The 20,612-nt window shown below is 33.7% G+C and overlaps 1 protein-coding gene across 2 annotated transcripts in view; it reads right to left on the reverse strand.

The window, feature by feature from the left end:
• The window catches only part of LOC149560800 (NAD(P)-binding Rossmann-fold superfamily protein), a 202,695-nt gene that overhangs the window by 109,128 nt on the left and 72,955 nt on the right, over positions 1-20,612 (reverse strand). The window lies entirely within an intron of this gene.

Here is a 20,612-nt window from a genome sequence, read left to right on the forward strand (position 1 = left end):
ACCAATATTCTTTCTTCTTAACTTTCAAGAAAGAATCCACTTACTTGTGGAGCGAGTAATGGGCAGAGTGAATATCTAACTACACTTCTATCGAAAGCTAGAAACAGTGATACCAATAAACTTGCACTAACTCAAAGGCTAGCTAAAAGTGTATCGGTTTGGCTCTAAGTCCAGTTGTACTTCTATATGAAAAAAAATTTACTAATAGGGCACAAAGACTTCTAAAAGTAAAGATATCTTAATTATTTTACAAATTAAGAAAGAAATATAAGCTACAGAGAAAGCTTCTCAATATATATTTCCACAATTGTTCCTAGTCAAAGCTCTGGCTCCAATTGCTTCTTAATTCTTTTATATTCAACTACCAAGAACACAAGATAACATGAATCAAAGATATCGTATGTGAATTACAGACAAAGCTTCTAATTCACATAAGTAACAATCTCACTCAATCAAAGTTAAGTCTAAATTGCTCCTTTGTATTCACTTTTCTCTCAAAATAGTGCTACACAAAAAAAGTTTTGCTGGCACAATTTCTCCAGAGCTCTCTTGCATACAATATAAGATAAAAGATTGATTTTACAAAGAGGGGGGCACTCTTTTATATAGGCATAGGAGTTAAGAAAAAGATGGAGGAAAAAGTGGGAGCAACTCAACCAACTTTGACCTACTCTAACTAAAAGAGAAATTATTGGGTTACATGCAACTGCGCATGCAACTCGCATTACATGTAATTACATCTTTTCATGCAATGCATACTCTTAGACCTATAAACATAAATAAAAACATAAATAATTGTTTTTCAGTGCCTTGAACTTGATGATGACATCATGCACTCTAGGAAGATTACCAATCTCCATTGTCTTTGATATGGCTTCAATCCTCATTGCATCTACATATGCTGATTATACAACCTTGGAATTTGTCGCCAAAGAATCTAACAAGTGCTTTGTAGAGGATTTATACAAGACAAACTTGCTCATCGTATGAGAACCAAAGTCTTCAAAATCCAAATCAGCATTGATCTTGATTGTATATTCTAAACTTGCCCTTTCAATTGCATTAAGATTACTATGTTCATCAAAAACTTGGCATCCAAATTTGTTCCAAATCACAAGTGACACCTATTTCAACTGCTTGGCAATCTCCAAGGGTTGCCTCCAACTTTGTAATCAGTTTCCTCATTGTTTCCTCTTTGTAGCCAATAAGTCTTTGAAATTTGAAGAACATTTCACATGATGGAAGAATGTCACATAAGACCAAGGCATCTAGATCAAATTTTCCAATCTCATCCCAATCGTTGAGAATTTCCTTCAAACCATCTGCTTCTCGAGTCAAAGAAGAAATCAAGTTTTACTCCATTTCATTCATCTCTTTGACACGCCTAAGAACTGCAAATGTTTCCGTGATGGCTCGCACTCCTTCAGAGATGATTTCTCCTATCCAAGACTTGGCGGCTTCAATCAGTTTTCTTTCCTTGAATGGCTGAGACATGATAACATCACTTTGAGAAGATTTTTGCTGAATGATTTCATGCAGGTGAGAAACCTCCTGTTTGAGTTGATTCTTCTTCTCCCGTAACTCATGATTGCTTTTCGATACATTAGCTAATGCATCTTGAGCATCTTGTAAACAACTCAGACGTGATTGTTTCCCAATTTCAACCTTAGTGAACTTGTAATCAAAATGAGTAAGTTCTTCAACAGGTTTGTCCACCAATGGCTCAGCAACTTTTACAAATTTGGTTTTATCCGAATCAACCAAAATCCTTGAAACAATCTTATCTTTCAAAGATTTAGATTTGGTTTTCTTCACGGGGAGATTATCTGAAGGTACAACCACTTTTCTTCTCTTTGTTGTGATTCTACTCAACCATGCAAGCAAGCTGAAACTTGCATCTGTGGAAGCAGGTACAGTGGAGACCATTGGCATTGATCCAGATTGTATCTCCGTTGTGACTAAACAAAATTCAGTCTGCACAGCTGAATTCATTGGTGCATGATAAGAGGACTCTGTCATAAAAAGCTCAAAACCCGTCAAAGATGTATCGAGTTGGGAAACTTGACCATTTGTAAGAGTTGGAAAATCCTCAAACATGCTTCCCAAATGCTCATATTGTTCATTTGCCAAGATGAGAGGAGCAACAGAAGAAATAGGAAGAGCCATTGTATTGACTTCCGAAATTGGAATAGGTGTGAAAACAGTGGAGAATGAATCCACATCATCATCTACTTCATCCAGGAAAGGTGCTTCATGGATGGACGGTGCATGAGTTTGTACAAGCCTTGGGGGAGATATGATCATGACTTCCCCTTCTTCCTCCTCATCTTCTTCATCCAATTCTATCTCTAGTTCCTCCTCTGATTCTTCCTCTAATTCTTGAACTGGTTTAGAGATCTGTAATGATTTAGATCTTTTCCACCCTTTAACTTGAATTTGAGGGAATTCTTCACATCAGAAGAAGAAGATTCATCTTTTCCTACAATCTCTATCTGTGACTTCCTTCCAAGAGAGCCAAAGCTTCCACAATCCAAACCCAACCTAGGATTAAGTCTTTTTAGGCCTTTAATTTTCAGCCACTTGTTGGTGTTTGCCAAAATGGATTGAAATCTAAGATAGATGTACTTTCTTTCTGTTACCATAAATAGGAAAAGGGCACCTTTTATCAAACCAGGCCTAATGAAATTCTGGATCAAGGAAGTTGACATCATCTTCGACTTGGAAATCTGAAGGAATCTCCAGCATGTTAAGATCGATTATATGTTGTAAAGTTAATCTACAATAGTCCATCTTCATTATATCCAACTCTGTTCTCATATCAATCCAGACATCCTCGATGCGATGAACATGTGTGAAAGCCCTTTTGATTTGAGAATTCATTTGTCGATAATAAAAGTCAAATTTGGCTTTAAACTTCTTCAAGGTGACCAATTGCAACTCTACTTCCATATTCTTTACTTTGTGCACAGAGTTGACCAAATAGTTACCAATTGTCAAAGGTTTGGCAAAAGTGATACTGAAACTAAGCCTATGCAAAGTATGTTGATCACTCTGCACTTCCATGAGTTGTCTGGCTAACTCCATCAGGATAATCCTATTAGTAACATACCTAGGTAAGGTATACGACTCACCTTTAAAATACCCAACTCTCAAGTATGTAAAAGTTGGAAATTGAATGAAGATACAACCATATTGATTCACTTTTCCCCAAGCTGCATCAGATACCTTCTTGATGGATAATTGTCTATCGAATAAGCACCGAAAATGCCCAAAGAAAGCATCTTGGACTCTTCTGTAATGAAACTTACTATTAGCCAAAGTGATCTGGTCATAATAATCCCAAACTGGAATCTGAAGATGATCTCCTTTGGTTGGGAGACCAAAGAAAATCCTATAGCAGCAGCAATGTAGACAAGGTAGGAGATCATGTAAAAAGGCACCGAAGTTCCTATGATAAGCAACTGTTGGCAGAGTGCAATGCTAATCAACTCTCCCCAAAAGATGTGTTCTTTGTTTTCCATGATTTGGAAGATGAATTTGTACATCCATGGCTCGAAATCAATGGAATCTTTGAGACCGCAAACTCTCCTGAGAAGAATGATGAGGTCTTTGTATTCTTGTTTGAAGTTAGACCGATGAATGGTCTTTGGCATACTTGAGAAGTTGTTAATTTTATTATCTAACCAGTATTGATTAACATACTTCTGATAATCACCTTTCTTCTCATTCCAACTTGCCAAAGATGATTCTTTGGTTAGATCTACACATTCTGCATTATGCAATACCTTGAAGATTTGCTCAATGACTTCTAGATCAAGACTAATGATAACCTTGCCGTCAGTATCCTTGATCGTCTTCGATTTTGGGCTGAAACATCTTGCACATCCAAGAATGAAATCAAGTTCCATGCCAACCATAGGAAATGCAGACACCAAGTGAATGTGACTTATTTTGATGCGCTTCATCTCATGGCCAACAAGAGTTTCTACTCTCCACACAAAATCAGCCACATCCACATGACCAATCTTTGTGTCTAGCACGTTATCAAGAATAGATACGACTGATGATGGAGTTGCATGAGCCAACTCTTTATCAAATTGATATTTCATCTTGCCTTTGGATTTTGATGGTGAGGGCATCTCTTGTGCTTGTGCTGCAACACAAAAATTCCAAAACATAAACACATCATCAAAGGAAATTGCCATACAAGTTGATTCTCAGTCAATAACAAAGGTTCAAATATGGATTGGAGACTTTGTAGATCTGATGAAATGATCTCAAAAGAGAAATTATATATATACGCAGTGAACGGAGATAAAATGTGAATGGAAATGGAATGCGGAATGAAGGTGGAAAATGGATGATGGAATAAAACGAAAAGAGATGAATACGTGTGAAGGTGGAATGCATGGGAATGCGTGCAAATGAATATTGCTGATTTTCAAGCATGACTAGGGTTTTCAAGACGTTATTGCATGAAAAATGACATGTAAGTGCAACATGTAACAAGGGATGAAAGATGAGATGAAATGTGAATGCGGATGGAAGATGAGCTTACATGTAAGTGTGGATAACGGATGAGATGCAAAGCATGGAAAGACGAAAAAAATGGAAAAATATGTATTTGCTCATGAAGGCGTAAGTGCATATGGAGAGATGGAAATGAAAAATGGAAGAAGGAAAATGAACTTTATAGTGATCTTTGGTGAAAAGGTTAAGTCAAAGTACATGGAAAATGAAAATGACAGTTTTTGACTTTTTGAAAAGTGACTTTAAGTCGGAAACGAGTTTTGGAGATCCAATTACACGTAAAGCTTTTCCATGTAATCATCTCATGCGAGTGGATACGGAAAATAAGATGAGTGAAAATGGAAGTGGAAAATGAGATTACATGCATGTGCAGATGGTGAACGAGATGAAAAACATGTAATCGCATTTGTTGGATGAGATGAAGTGTTGTGACATGGAAGATGGAAATGGAATGTGATGATGCTTTCGCATGAAATGAAACAACAAGTTCTTGGGAAAGAACTTGTGACTTCTCCAAAGTGGAGAAAACCGAAAAGCAAGCACACAAAAAACAAAAACTTGAAAAGAAAAACATACCTTTGGCAAATGACTCAAACATGTCAACAAGCAAAGCACTTCAACATGCAATTTCGAATTTGGAGTTTGGGGAAAAACCAAAAACATGAAAATGAACAATTTCACCATTTTTAAAGGAAAAATGCACTTTCCATGGCATCAATTTCAACAAGTCGCAATCATTAAGCAAAAATGTGCATAAAATCAACAAGATAAGCTCAAATTAAATAGCAAGAAAGAAAATGTCCACTTACATGAGGATTAAGTGCCAAAAATGGAGGGAAAAGCTCCAAATTTGAAACTTTCTTCAAAAAATTTGGACCCTTTCAAACTTTGCCAAAAGAATCCATTGGAGGCAAGAAAAGAGGCATTTTCACATGCCAATGCCCGAAATGTGCCCTAAAATGGCTCACAATCCCAACGTTTTTCATAAATGCTTGCAAATGGGATTTTTTCTCCAAAAACGTGTTTCTCCAAGGCATGTAACAAAAACATTTTGGCTGTTAAACACCAAAACATGAGTCACAATGCAATGTGAAACACTTTAAATGCCAAATCAATTCCTCTTTGGGCCAAAACATGAGCCAAAAATGGAGATTTTTGAAGATTTTCCCAAAAACATGTCCTTATAAGGAGTTGAAAATCATGGTTTTTAGCAAGATAAATCCATTTTCATTGTTTGTAATCCCATTGATAGGCAAAAATGACCCTATTGGAGAAGATTTCATGAAAAACCATGAAGAAAATCAACCACAATCTTCAAAAATGGGTTCTTGAAGACTCTTTGCATGTGTTCCTCCAAAAACGTGTTTCTCAAGAGCATGAACATAAACTTTAGTGAAAAATGCACCTTTTGATGTCCGTAGCATGTTTTAAAATCTCTCCATAATGCAAAATGCACCTTTTAGGAGTGATTGCATATTTTAAAACATGCCTCAAGAAGCAAAACGCACCTTTTCGTAGTCATTGCATATTTTAAAATATACTTTTAGCTTAAACATACCTTTACATGGTCATTACACATTTTAAGTGAACTCACATTTTTTATGCAATAGCATATTTAAGTTATAAAACTCACCTTTTTGATGTCATTGCACATTTTAAGTGAATTTATGTGCAATGGCATAAAAAAGGTCCACTTTTGATTACTTTAACATGCAAAAACATGAAAAAGGTCCACTTTTCATAGATTTATGTTTCTAAGTCGAATTTTATATGCAATGGACTGTAAAAGGTCCACTTTTGATAGATTTATACTTCTAAGCTGAATTTTATATGCAATGGCATGTAAAAGGTCCACTTTTGATGGATTTTACATGTAATGACATATAAAATGTCCACTTTTGATGACTTTAAGCGATTTAATAAGCACATGTCAATTTAAATTCTTTAAAATTTCACTTAAGTGGGACATAAATTATATTTACATATCATAATAATAATATAACATGTAAATATCATTTAAAAAGTAATATTTACTATAGCATTTGATTTAAATGTTAAAATTTAAATTGAACTATACAGTTAATATAGTCACTTAAGTGAAAAATCAAAAAATAAACTCAACTTAAAAATATAACATAAAGTGCACTATAGTTACATTAAGTGAAAATTTAAACGATAAAGTAACTTAAAAACATAAAGTAAATTTAAGTTATATTTTCAAAAAGTGAATGTCAAATTAAAAATATAACATGATAGTTTTAATTCGTGTTGGTATATCATAAAGGTCCACTTTTTGGCAACTAAAACAGCCATATCTCTTGACTGACAACTCCAATTACACTCTAGGTTAGATCAAATTGAAGAGGAAACCGAAAGCCATGACTTGAGCAAGATCGAAGGACTAAAAACCAACAAACGCACACTCAAAAACAAAAAAAAGGACGATGAAAGCCTCAAAAGTCAAGCATAGGCTCAACAAAAAGAAAAACGAAAAGGACTTGACGAAAGCCTTCAGTAAAAGAATTTGATATACAAATTGGAGTTGATTGATCGATCAACATTAAGAAATTGAATATCAAATTCAACTTAGAGAGACACGAAGCTAGTTTGAAAAAGTTTCGTACTGTTACCTGCATTTTGTGGTGACAAAAAGCAAGGCAACATGCTCAACCATGGTGGTGAGTGCCTGCAAAGCCTGAGCCATCTGCTACTGTCTTGTAACCATTGCTCTAAAAAAGTCCCTTGTTTCCAAATCCTCATTCCTATTGTCTCTAGGTGGGCTACCCTCTTGCTTGTCACCAATGGTGCTCAGTTGCCTGTCAATTTCTTGTTCCCTATCAAGCAAAGCTCACCAACGAGTGTAAAATTTGTGAGATCCAACCTCACGTGGCTGCATGTGATTGCTAAACTGTGAAGATGGCAAGATTTAGCTCTGATACCAATATAATATCCCTTGAAATTCTGATTTTATTTTTTTATTTATTTCTTCACCTGAGAATTTTATCAAACACTTTGCATACAAAGAACATAACGCTAATCTAAATGTTGATTGTTTCTAAATGCCAAACTTAAAGAGATATGCTTGCAAACTCCAAATGACTAACAATGGTGATGCAAATATTTGTTGTATTTTATTGGAACATATAAACATTGGTTACAAATGAGAAAATATGCATCTTCAACAATGAGACTTAAGCAATGCATGCTATGATTTAAATGATATTTTAATTCCCTTTGAGAACTTCTAATAGGAAATTCTGATATAAATCAATTTACAATCTCTCCACAATAGATTTAAAAAAAGAAACCCTACCAATGCCCTAAAATATCTACCCTCAAAGCAATGCAAAATGTAATAGATAGAAGCCTGGAATTGCTCCAAAAATCTGAATTTTACTGTTTACAGCAGCACTGTAGCATTTTACTATTCATGCGGCATTGTAGCATTTTACTATTCAAGTGGCACTGTAGTGTTGTACTATGCAGCGTTGTAGCATTTGACTATTCATGTGGCACTATAGCAAACATTGTAGCAATATCCGACTTATTCCTTCAATCTTACTCCACAAATCTGGCCCTAGGCCACAAATTTGGCATAATGAAAAGACTGATTTGTCTTCTCCAATAGCTGCAACCCTTTGGAAGATCTTTCACCACCTCAATTATGCAAATCAATGGCAGTGTCCGTTCCCGATGACCAATCTATCAAACTGCAGAAACCCTTCGCTCCACAAGTTATTAGGTAAAGTAGATAGCAACACATTCGATGATCAACAATGAGGCTGCCCTCCCTATTTATTCGTTTCCTCCAATAGATAGACCTCCTTCTAGAAGAAATAAAATAATATTCAATTCCTCCTCGAGGATTCTTTTAATTTATTTATTAAACTTTAGTCACCTTTAATTAAATTGTTTTGATATATAGTCACCATTTAATTTTAATTTATTTAACGACTTTATAAGAAATTAATTTAATCAATTTCTCCTTATTCCTCCACTTAGCCTTTGGAGAATTAAAAGGCTAAGAACTCTACTAAGAGGCTAAAAATATGGGAACATTACACGTATTCAACTGAGTTGTGCACTTGAAAGAGATCATGAACATGATGGTCAAAAGTAAAACTATATGTACTCGATAGCATGTACACATCCCAAAACTCCAACAGGAGATCTGCCTGGAAACCCAATGCATAGAATAATCCCAAAGTACGCTAAACTCACAACCATCCCTATTATGCAGAAAATAACATTCGGAGGTGTTTGTAACACGACCACTATCTCCATCCTCTACTGGGCTCCCAAAGATGTGTTGTCTCTGCAAGAAATCCATCTTGCAACCACTAATCCCATCTACTTAAGATGGCAAATACTCATCCGACAAATGATGGTACAACCTTGAAACCAGTCCACATTGATGCCTCACCAAAATCTTTGTATGTAGATTAGAGTAGCGATGAGTGCGCCCTATACAATCTGGATAAAAGGCTCCCACTTTGGATAAGCGATGGTTGTCAGAGTACAAAATAAAATATTTGTCAACTGACTCATCACCAACACTGGTAGTGGATGTAACTGTTATCTCTAAAAGTTGCATGCGGACTGAGTTCTAAAACCTAGTCACTTCGAGAAACATGAAAATACTCCTAGGTTTGTAGGTTACCCATAAACAAAGTAGATCTCCAAGTTCTAGGCCGGTTCCTATGAGATGATTTCACCTACAATCAATGCGGGAATGTAAAATAGTTGGCTGGAAAAGGGTAAGAAGGATTTCTTGCATAAAATTTATATATTGAAAAGGTAAACTTAACAGGAACTTATGGTGATGCACCAAAACATTAAGATGAGAAGATTGTTGACTTGACATAATGAAGCTTTACTAAACAGTTCAATATTGGCACAATACTGATCTCAGAAAACTCATATATAATCGCTTTGTAAGAAGGATAGACTTCAAACAAAACGCTAACAAAAAAAATGATATTTACAGTTAACAACCTAAAATGAAGCACAACTTCATTATAACCTATATGGGTATTCACAACTTCACTTGCGGATGCTAAAACTGAGACACTAACTTAAGTATTTCAAACAAATCACAAAAATAACATCAAATCAGTGACTTACACACAACAAAGATAACACAAAATGGGCTTCCAAACTATTCTTTATTCAAGCTCCAAAGGTAGCACAATACAACTTCATAAAACTGGTTACAAAGTAATCTGCAAAAATATCATGGAGGACTCAAAGAGATCACTCCAAAACTGTCTGTATAAAAACTGGAACCCTCACAAATGAGCCTCAAGCTCATACTTATGCATTTTTACATCCAACTGCATCATAAATGCAAACACCAACTCCTTAATCGAATTCAACTTTCAAGGCACTTTTTGAGCCCCTAAAAAGTCTTCAAAAATTACAAAAGAGGTCCAAAAGGTATGGCCCCAAAATATCATCATAAAGCCTCATCATAAATGCAATCATATCCTCAAAAAGACTCACAAAAATCTCTAAAATGTAATAACTCTCCATCTGACTTCCCATCCAATCAACATAACCTTGGATATTATGTCATAACTTTCAAGAATATTACAGTTTGACCTTTTTAAAGTAAATAAAACATCTATTTGATATTTAAATATATTTATTGAATGGTTTATGATCCATTTTCTTATAATAAATGCTTAATTATTTTAGTAATATTATTAAATAAAAATTTGGAATTACCTTAATAATATTATTAATATGATAACATTTATTATTAAAACTATCAATTATAAATCACTTAATAATTATTAATAAGTATAAAGTAGATATTTTATTTCACTTAACATACCTCACATTTTGCTTTTCTAACAATATTTAACTAAATGATTTGTAATATCATTTTATAAATGTGTCCTACATTTGCAAAATAAGAAATAGGAAATATAAGGTAAAAATAAATATCTTAACTTTTATAACACATATTAGATGATTTGTGATTGACTTATCTAGTTTATATCCCTTATAAAAGTTTTAATAAAATTTATTATAATAGTTATAGTTTATTTGTAATAAATGTTAAAATATTAATAATAATATCAAGTGAAAAACAAAACAACTTAATAATATTATTAGTATATTTAACATTTATTAAAAATCAACTACATATATTATAATCAATATTATTTAAGTGTTTCATGAAACTTCTAAGGCAAAAGACTACCTTAAAGCTACCCAAAGCTATTCATTTTTAGTTCCTGCCTATTGCAATAATACTGATGCAATTAAAAACTATCAAATATATTAGTTTAACCTATAAGATTCAAGTATTTTTCTAAGTTCTAAGTTTTTTATATAGTTTGAACATTTTTATTATTTTTTGAAATGGAAAAAAACCATTTAATTGAAATCTTATTGGCTCTCACTAATAATAGTAAGAGAAAATTATTTTTTGAAACCAAAAAATCAAGAAAAGTTTAAAGCTCTAACTTTTAGCATTAATTGTGCAATTAATATCATTGAAAATATCATATAAGATGATGTAATACTACATTTACTTTATCATTTCAAGAATTTCACAATTTAAATTTTTTATAAAGTTTGAGCAATTTTATTTTATTTTATAAAAAACAAAAATAGTATTTAATTGAAATCTTATTGGGTCTTAAATAGTAATGGAAAAATTTAATTTTTTAAACTAAAAATTAATGAAACTTTAAAATTCTAACTTTTTGTATTAATTGTGCAATTAATATAATTATTATAAAAGATATGTCACACCACACTTTACTCGCTTCGCTTTACCATTAGTCAAATTAATAACAATAGAATATATTGACTCATAAAATTTTGATTTATTTTGTCCTTAAAGCATTATCTTTTAAAAGAATTAAAAGTAATAAAAACTAAATAATGTAACAAAGAATTTTAGAATCTAAAAACTAAATAATATTACAAAGAATTTTAAAATGGTAGTTATTGTATGTACAATTATGTTTATTGTTCATGTATTTAAAATTTAAAATATCTTATATCATTTTTTACTGTCAAGTTGTTGATTGAATATTCTTTTGAATAAATAAAAATAGTGTATAAAGATGAAAATTAATTGTAGTTTTTTTTTTTTAAATAAAGAATTATTTGATGTTAAATATTTGTAAAAAAATATTTTTGTTTTGTAATTTTTAATTTCTCTAGTTTCTTTCTTTTAGGATAAACAATGGTTTCTAATTTCTTACATTGCAAATATGTTAAAAATAAAATAAAATTTATTGTACTGCAGACTCCAAGACACAAAGAATAAGCAATTTAAATTGTGGACATTTTTTTTATATGTAGAATTTAGTTATAACATGCTTATACTTTTGTTAGGGTTTTGGTTGGTATTGTTTAGCCTTGCACAAGATCTCAATGATCCATTTGTTCACAACACATTACAAGACATTTATGATAACTTTATAATTGCATTGAAACTAATATTGTAGAAATTTTATTTATTATCTCAAGACTTCTCATGGAAAAACCAATAATGCAAAAAATGTGTTGCCTTGTAATGTATGCATGATTTTATTTTTGAAATTGAACAACATTTCTTGAGGGCTTATGAAGATGCTTTCCAATCTCAAAACTCTTTAAGTTAAGAATTCCTTTTTGTTCTAAAATTCTTATACACTTTTGAGTTTTCTACGATAAACTTTAGATTTACCCTTTTTTTTAATTAAATTGTGTCATTAGACATTTCTAATGCTCTAAATTTCTTCTCTTCGTATATGTATAGAGGATAATAGCTTATTTTAAGAAACCATGATTGTGATAAATTTCAAAGTAGACCGAAATTATGACCCATTTTTCTTGTTTTATAATAAAAAAAATCAATATTTTTGTTGTTTAGTTATTCTACAAAAGCATTCCTAACACCAAATTCATTACAATATGAAAAGAAAACCTTGTATTATATTGAGCACACCATACAATATCATTTATTATCTAGTCCTCTTAACCAATTTTAGAGCTTGTTGTAACATTTTTTGTAAAGGTGTTGATGTTAAAATTCTAATGACACGAAGTAATTTTACACTTGGTACGAGCTATAACTTATCTACTCACATTCAACTACAAACGTTAATGCAAAATGTAATTGTCTATGTTTCTCCACTGTCTTTAGTTCTTAAGTTCTATGTACAATTACAATTAATTTTAATACGGTTTAAAGATAGTTCAACCTCTAAAAGATCAAAGGATATAAAGAATGTTGTTCTAAAACATTTTGCATTCCTTCAAATTAAAAAGTTTATTCCTCCATCTCAACCCTTTATTGCCACACTGTACAATACTATAATCATGACACATATAGCAGAAACTACGATGCTTTGTGTCTCTTGTTTCATTTCACATTTGCAAAACAAGTGTTCTGCTAAAGCCGCCAAAACCCTAGGAGCCATTAAGGAGGAAGAAATGGAAATGTTGGAAGATCTGGAGCTGCTTCTGGGCGTTACTCTGGGAATGAAAAGCAGCTACAACTTCTGCATTTTTCATTGGATATCATGGCATGGAGGCTGCCATATTTCTTTTTCTCTTAGTATGAGCCTTGGTAATTTTCTGAGTTCAAACTAAAATTAAAACTGAACATTTTTCTCCTCAAAATACTTGAATAATGATCATCTTTCTTCTCCCTGTTGTTGGATTTGCAACCTTTGTTCATGCTGGCCGCCAAAGGAGGGTTTGCTGAAGCTTCACAAGCAATTATGTAGCTCAAAATTTATCTTTTCTACTCCATTTGAATCCTCTATTTACAACATTTTGCAAAAGGTGAGTATCTCTGGTTATTTCAAAAACATCTACAGATTTCTCTATCACTTTCAAAAATATTGATGAGGAGTTGATTTTTTTTTGGTAGAAAGTTCTTGTACTTCTTTTGTTTTCTAATAAGGATTTTAACTTGGGAGAAGTCCTGACTTTGAAATTCTGGCCATTTTTTTTATTTTTTTTGGGGGTGCTTTTGGCTCAAATAGAAGATCTATTTCTGCTTTTATCTGGGTTAAAACATCAGATTTACTTCTAACCTTTTTGCTGAAGATCATAGCACCATCATGGAAGCCTTTGGCTGGAGATTTTGAGCTTGAACTGTATCATTTTGGATCTTCCTTCTGTAGATCTGGGCAAACAGTGAGAATTTTGGTATATCCCTTTCAAAAACCTGGAAGCTTTACGAAGAAATAGACAGTGACATGCACATTGACTGGATTCTTGTATACTTAACTCTTTCATGCCCATTAAAACAGTCTATTCTTCTATGTGATGTCTGATATTTGTTTTTATATTTACTACAGCAACAATCAGATCCTTCCCATAAAGCACACATTTGGTCATGGCACTTGCTCATTCTCTGAAATGGTGATAAGAACTCCTTCAACTAGAATTTTCCGTGGCCCAGACAGTATATAAGCTTTTGCTGCTTCCTCCTGGTTGTAGCTGCATACTGATCTTCAAAACATAAAAAGAAAAGAAAGAGTACCACATTTTTGCATTTGTTTTCATGTTTAAATACTCACTGTCCAGTTGGTTGCATCTTTCTGCATTAAGGCTTCAAGTTGATAGTAATGATGCCCCTGTGTATTTTGATTCAAAATAGATGCTCTCATGTTTTGAATATATGAAATTCATCATCCTCATGGCATTGATCTGATATGGCTACAGTTGTTGGTATAAATTTGCCATTTGGTATTATGCAACTGTGATTTACTTGCTTACATTACCTAGCTCATGAAAGCATCAACTTTTAAGTAGATATAAATCCGCATATCCTACTAGTTATTCAAAGAGCTCAAGAATCATCGAAAAGTTTTCACTTTGTTATGCTGATGAACTGAAAATGCTGCATACTTTGAAAATATGAGCATTTTGGCATGAAAAGAAGACTTAGCATCTCCAAAAAGATCTCCTACTACTGTCCTTCATTGCTATAATCCATTTTTATTTTCCATGCTCTAGATATGCTTGATTCTGTAACAGCAGATTACATATCTATGTTCTTATCACTGTGATAGCACCCATTCTCATCTAATAATAATATTGATCTCTTCACTAGACATATCACTGTCACGAAAATTTGTGATCTTTATCATTGCTTTTTGAACCTCTCTCTCATTGATGTCATATAGTGAAATCATTAATACCTCAACTCTGGCTTTGTTTTCTTTATTTCATAGCAGCCTATACTTCATATTCACTTCTAGGATGAAAATTTATGTTTGTCACAAGACATGTCTGCTCATATCTCTCATGTTCCTTGCTCATGCCTTGTCCCACCATGTATTACTTTCACTTTGACATGCTTTGAAATGGGCCTTAATGTGTGCTTTTGTAACATCGATATAAATTATTGTATAAAACAGACCTTTGTTCATATCAATAACTGCTCTCTTGTTAAATGCTCATAGTCGTGATACCAATAACTGCTCTCTGATTTGATGACATTTCTCATGATAGCTGTAGCATTAATTCTTGACCTAAGATGAGAAGGGAAGCTCACTATTTGTTGTTAAAAAAAAACATTGTGCTTTCTTTGAAGATATATGTTCATACCTCTGTTGATAATGTTACTATGACCACATCTTAATCTCCATCCATATATCTCTGACTATCATGGCATGCCTTTGAACATGTAATCCCCTTCACTACTTTTGCCATTTTGTGAAGAATGTAACATTATGTAGTGCTCTCTTATTTCTGTCCTGATGCTATGATATTGACATAGTAATGACTCCACTGTATTTGTTGTCTATATAATTCATTTGTTCATCACAGCAACTCTAGCTTCTAGTAGCAATATCACAGCCATGGTGATGGCCTTGCACCATGATGCATCTCATACCACTTTTAGTGTATTAGTACTCATTGCATATCATTATGCTTGTGAAGTTGCAGTTGTTAATTCATATTGCAGTATAATGATTGCTTCTTTGATAAGACTGCACTTACATACCTCTTGAAGTGTACTTGTTCCATGATGGTTGCATGCATTCTTTGTTTGTTTATGGAATGAACACTACTGTGACAATAGATACCACTTCATGATCAAACAATTTAATGATTGTTGCTCACAAATTTGTAATTTGTTTATCTACTAATTATCAATGGCACTTGAATGTATTTCACATTGATTGTTGATCATTTTATCTCTTATTAGTGAGTTGGGCTCAAACCCTTGTGGGAGCCACATGAAACTAACTAATTAGAAAACAGATCAGGATTTGGGCTTGGCAACATGGATGCATGTGTGGGGCATGATGATGAGATAAGCTAGTCATTGTTTGGATCCATTGGATCTAACCCCATCCTTTATTGTGATTGCAGGATTTGGCATTGGAACATGGAAAAACAGGAGCAGCAAGGCATGAGGAGCGTGCATAGTCAAAGCGAGCAATAACATCGCCAGTCATTCAGGCAATGGCTGGCCCCTATGACTCTTTATGTCTTAGTTCTTCTTTTACACATATCTATTTATGTTTTCAAACTCAAGATTTGAATTTGTTCTTTAGCTAGTTTCACAAGTTGTGTGAAACATTTGAACGTATATGATTAATAAAGAATTACATTTTCAGAAAAAGCTTGTAAAAAATCAGTTTAATGTGATGCTCTTTCTTCCTGAAATGTAATGTTTCAGCTCTCTGGTTACATGAAATCAAAGCTCACTTGGCAAAACACAAAAATGCACCTTTTTGATCGACATAACTATGGCTCTATCTAAATTCAGCCTAGGGTGAAAATTTAGGTAATAGTAACCACGAGAGAACCTAATGCAACATGTAGTTCTTTGTTGCCTTCAAAAGATGCACCCATCGCAACTATATCATCTACACATGTAACTATAATTGATGTAGCCCCATCCCTATGACAACAATCACCACAACCTATGGATAACAAATCATCACCAACTACCACTATAGAGAGCTACAATGTACCTATAGTCAGTGACTATGCACAACCCAACTCTTCAGTAAACTCCTCTAACTATGACTATGACTCCCACAAAGCCAATTGGGCACTCTCCAATAAATCTGTAGTCACTTCTAGCTCATGAGTGAGCTCATCTACCTCATCCTCTTTTCCCCTCAGTGCATTGTAACAAGTGCAACCCCACTCAAGAAGATATTCTCTATCAGCCAATAACTGCAAATAGTTTTGTTTCATTATTTTGATAGCTTCTCCGAGTGTATGAAACTCTGTGAGGGAAAAACTACCATTACAGTGCTCATTTGTCACACGAGTGCTTCAACCATAGGTGGCTAATATCTGGCATGCAACATCAATGTGCTCAATGGTAGTGACATTCTGTTTGTTGATTCACCTTTAACTGCCCAACCAACTAATGTCTCTGCAATTCATGGCACTCATGCAAGTTCTGAAAATTAAAATCTACACTACAAAAGGATGTTGTATCCACAACGCTCAACTTGTGATTGACATCGTGTATGCTATCATTAGCGCACACATCATCAACCGAGGTATTGCTGCTAAGCACCTCAAGAAATGACTTTTTCGATGAAGTGGAAGCATTTTGACAATCTCTTTGTGCCCTTCCGCTTCCCATGTAATTGTAAGTCGTTGCAACTCACAATCCTGGGACCTATTACCAATACATGAATTTTCTGAATCATTTTCTCAGGTCTGATTTATGTTGTGACCTACATCTGTATCACGTATCTCATTTCTAACACCCAATACTTGATTGTCTTCATCCCGCAACAAACTAGAACCATGTTCTTTAAGTAAAACAGCTGCTACTGTCATGTCCCCTTTCTAGTGACATAACTTTAACAAGGAATTTGCCTATCATCAACTCTCATAGGCAAATGATTTTGGAAAGAGAGTCATTTTGTTTCCAGATAATTACATTTTTGTGCTCGGAGAATAATGGTTCAGCAAGTGGGACCTACTTGTTCTAATATTAAATTAAGGTTGTACTTTAACTTTATAAAGTTATTTATTTAATTTTATAAAGTTTAACAATAAAGGTACATTATAAAAGATAATTCCGGAAAACTTCCAGTAACTTCTCAACCAAGTGAATAAATAGAGGACATGAGGCACCCATTTGAACAAGCGGTTTTGAGGATTTTACTTCTTCTTCAGTTGGAGCAATTTGTAGTCATTCGGTCTGCAAATTCTCAATTTATCTTTGGGAACGAAAACTCCCATTGATAAGCAATTTTGAGGGTGTGGAATATCACCTGAATTATTGCACTTTGGAGGTGGCATTCAGCTATTTCGAGTTGGGCAAAATTTGTGGCCAAGGGCCAACATCCACAGGATCTTATTTTGAGGAGGTTGATTGCATATCTTGTGAAAGATTACTGCAGTACTGAAAGGGTTTGATTGGCAATACTTAGTTGTGCTAATTTGGGATTCGTACACAGTCAGCCATATTCAAAAATTCCATCAATTTTGGAGAAGGAAAGGGCCTTAGAAGGGTTCGATTTATTGATTTAAGAAGGATTTTTTATATCATTTATCTAGATATTTTCGAGCTGAGTAAGACATATTTTAGAAATTCGCAATTAACAGGAAGTGCATTATTTTCAGTTCGAAATTCAAAGTGGAAAAAGTGATTTTGTTTGGGTCCTTGAGTGTTGTCTTCCTTCAGATCAGGCGCTCCATCTGTGAGCAATTTCGTCACCTATTGAACAGAGCCGCACATAGCCATACAGGGCACGGGACACCATGAATTAACTCCATATCGCAGGTCCGCGGGTCAATTTGAGGGAACGAAGATCGGCGGAAATCATTCCTTGCAAAGGATTATAGTCAAGTTTCGGGCCAGGTAGGATATATAGTCGAGTTTCGAGCCAGGCAAGATATACTCGCCACGCGATTCAAGACTCAAGATGATAGAATGAGCAAGGCGGCAACCACGACCACAGTCGGGATTAATATTGGCGGATGTTCGAGGGGTTCCTTTGCGGGTCTGGACATTTTCACAGCGGGTTACACGCCAGTTAAAATTCCGCGGCAAGAACCAGACATTGTTTGATTCAATACCTATCGACTCCATGCAAATTTGGCACTTATATCTATCCAGGTTCCAAAAGTTTATTACATGTTTTTTGTTAATGCAACGACAGGATTATATATATTGATGAATGAAGAAAATGTGCAAACTGCTTATTACATTCATTTGCCGTGATTATTAAATTATCTTTCCATGTATAACAAAGTTAGACTTTAATACCAATTTCACAGATTTCCTTATTTAGTCACAACAAAAAATTTCCTAGTTTCATATCAGATTTGATTCGGGTCATTACAGCTACCTCATGATAATGCAAAGAGTTCAAATTGTTGTTGCAAAAAACTAAGTTTTTGTTATTATCCTCAAACCTCTCTATATATTCTAAGAACTCCTTCCATATTTCACTCCTAAGTTGCTTGCTATGCCAAAGTAATTCAATGGGTTTACCTGAAGGAGTGTCAAATAAACATTTCTCTATCTTTTCCCTATACTTCCCACGAATACATTTCACTGTATCAAACACTTCCGAACTAAAGCCAAGCAAGTAACCCAAGGAACCATAAAAACCATCTAATCTTTTTAGCTTATTTGGCATGATCAGATATTCTTTAAAAATTATATCAGCTTCCAATTCAATTTCTTCTCTATTTTTTCCCATCACTGAAACAAGAGTGTTGGTCACTCAAATAACAACAACGGGAACAAAATAAACTTTTTCCCCAACCCCCTATAGGATGGCAAGAACCTACTCTGATACCACTATAAGAACCGCAACTGATTATATCTTCACCATTGTAATATCCCTTACGTTTCTACTTTGTATTTTTAGGTTTGTAGCAGTTGGCTTACAAAGTCTAAACTGAATATTTTGATCTTTCTTGTGCCAAATCTTGTTATAAAACTTGAATGATTTGCAAAATAATTTTCTCAAACACTAGTCATTTTAAATAAAATGCATACAAATACCAATTTTGATATTTTGAATTGTTGATACAAAATTAGAGAGAACCTGCTAATGAAATGTATCCCATGTGTTATGACAAAAAAATCTCCAATATATGTCACATCTCTCTGGAAATGTCCTCCAATCGGATGCGAAGCCTGAAAACATTGATTTGAGACGGCAATCATCCAAGAACATGCACTAAGTCTTCCAACACTGCCTCTAATATTCAAATTGCAGCTTGTATAAGACTGCCGTCACACCTATATCACCTGCGAACTCTCTCCAAATTCAAATGTGAGCCATACATGGGTTGAGATCTGCATCAATTAAAGCTTTCTGCCCTTGCAATCAAATCTGAAACCCTACGCTGGTATACTTCTCACAATCTGATCACAAATGAAGCACAACGATGGTTCTGATTTAAACCACCCTCAGGTACAATTTGCTGGATAGTTTCACCCATTCCAAGTGCAAAAACACTTGGAAGAACTCACAATTCCTCAAGCTTGAAATCTGACACTCTTGTTTCAGTTCTTCTCCACAAACAAAAACAAATGCACAAGTCATGAATGAATTCATTTTCATCAAAGAAGCCTTTTATAATTCCCAATTGCAGATTGGCCTAGTAGTTTCAAACTCGCACCTCACATAAATAATAACTTAGCTTTTTAAAATATTTGTCTTTGTTGCAATTGTAATATAACATTTAATTATATTCCCCTCCTTTTGATCCACATATTAAAATATAAATATACTTTAATTAATACCTTGGCTTAAGCTTCCATAAATTAATTGAATAAATAGCCCCTTCAAATGATAACTCTAACTTAAGTGAAATTATAAAGTCAAATTATAACTTTATAATAAGCCATTAAATGTTTTGCTAATAATAAGTCATATAAATATTATTTATATAAGAAATTAGGCAACAAGATGCCAATTTTCCCTGCTGGTTCTAAAATGCTTGGAAACCTAAACATGAACTAAAACATGAGTTTTCAAAGTTAAACCAATGCCTAGCAATTATAATTTAATAAATACTGCTGCTTGTACTGAAGTTTCCTGACTTGACTTGAATACAAAGCCTGGCAAACTTGCATGTTAAATCAATCCACATTTAATCACAAAAAAAACTTGAGA

This window comes from Cupressus sempervirens, chromosome 4, assembly GCF_028749045.1.
Source record: "Cupressus sempervirens isolate cs-2001-9-10 chromosome 4, ASM2874904v1, whole genome shotgun sequence".
Classification (NCBI taxonomy): Eukaryota; Viridiplantae; Streptophyta; class Pinopsida; order Cupressales; family Cupressaceae; genus Cupressus; species Cupressus sempervirens.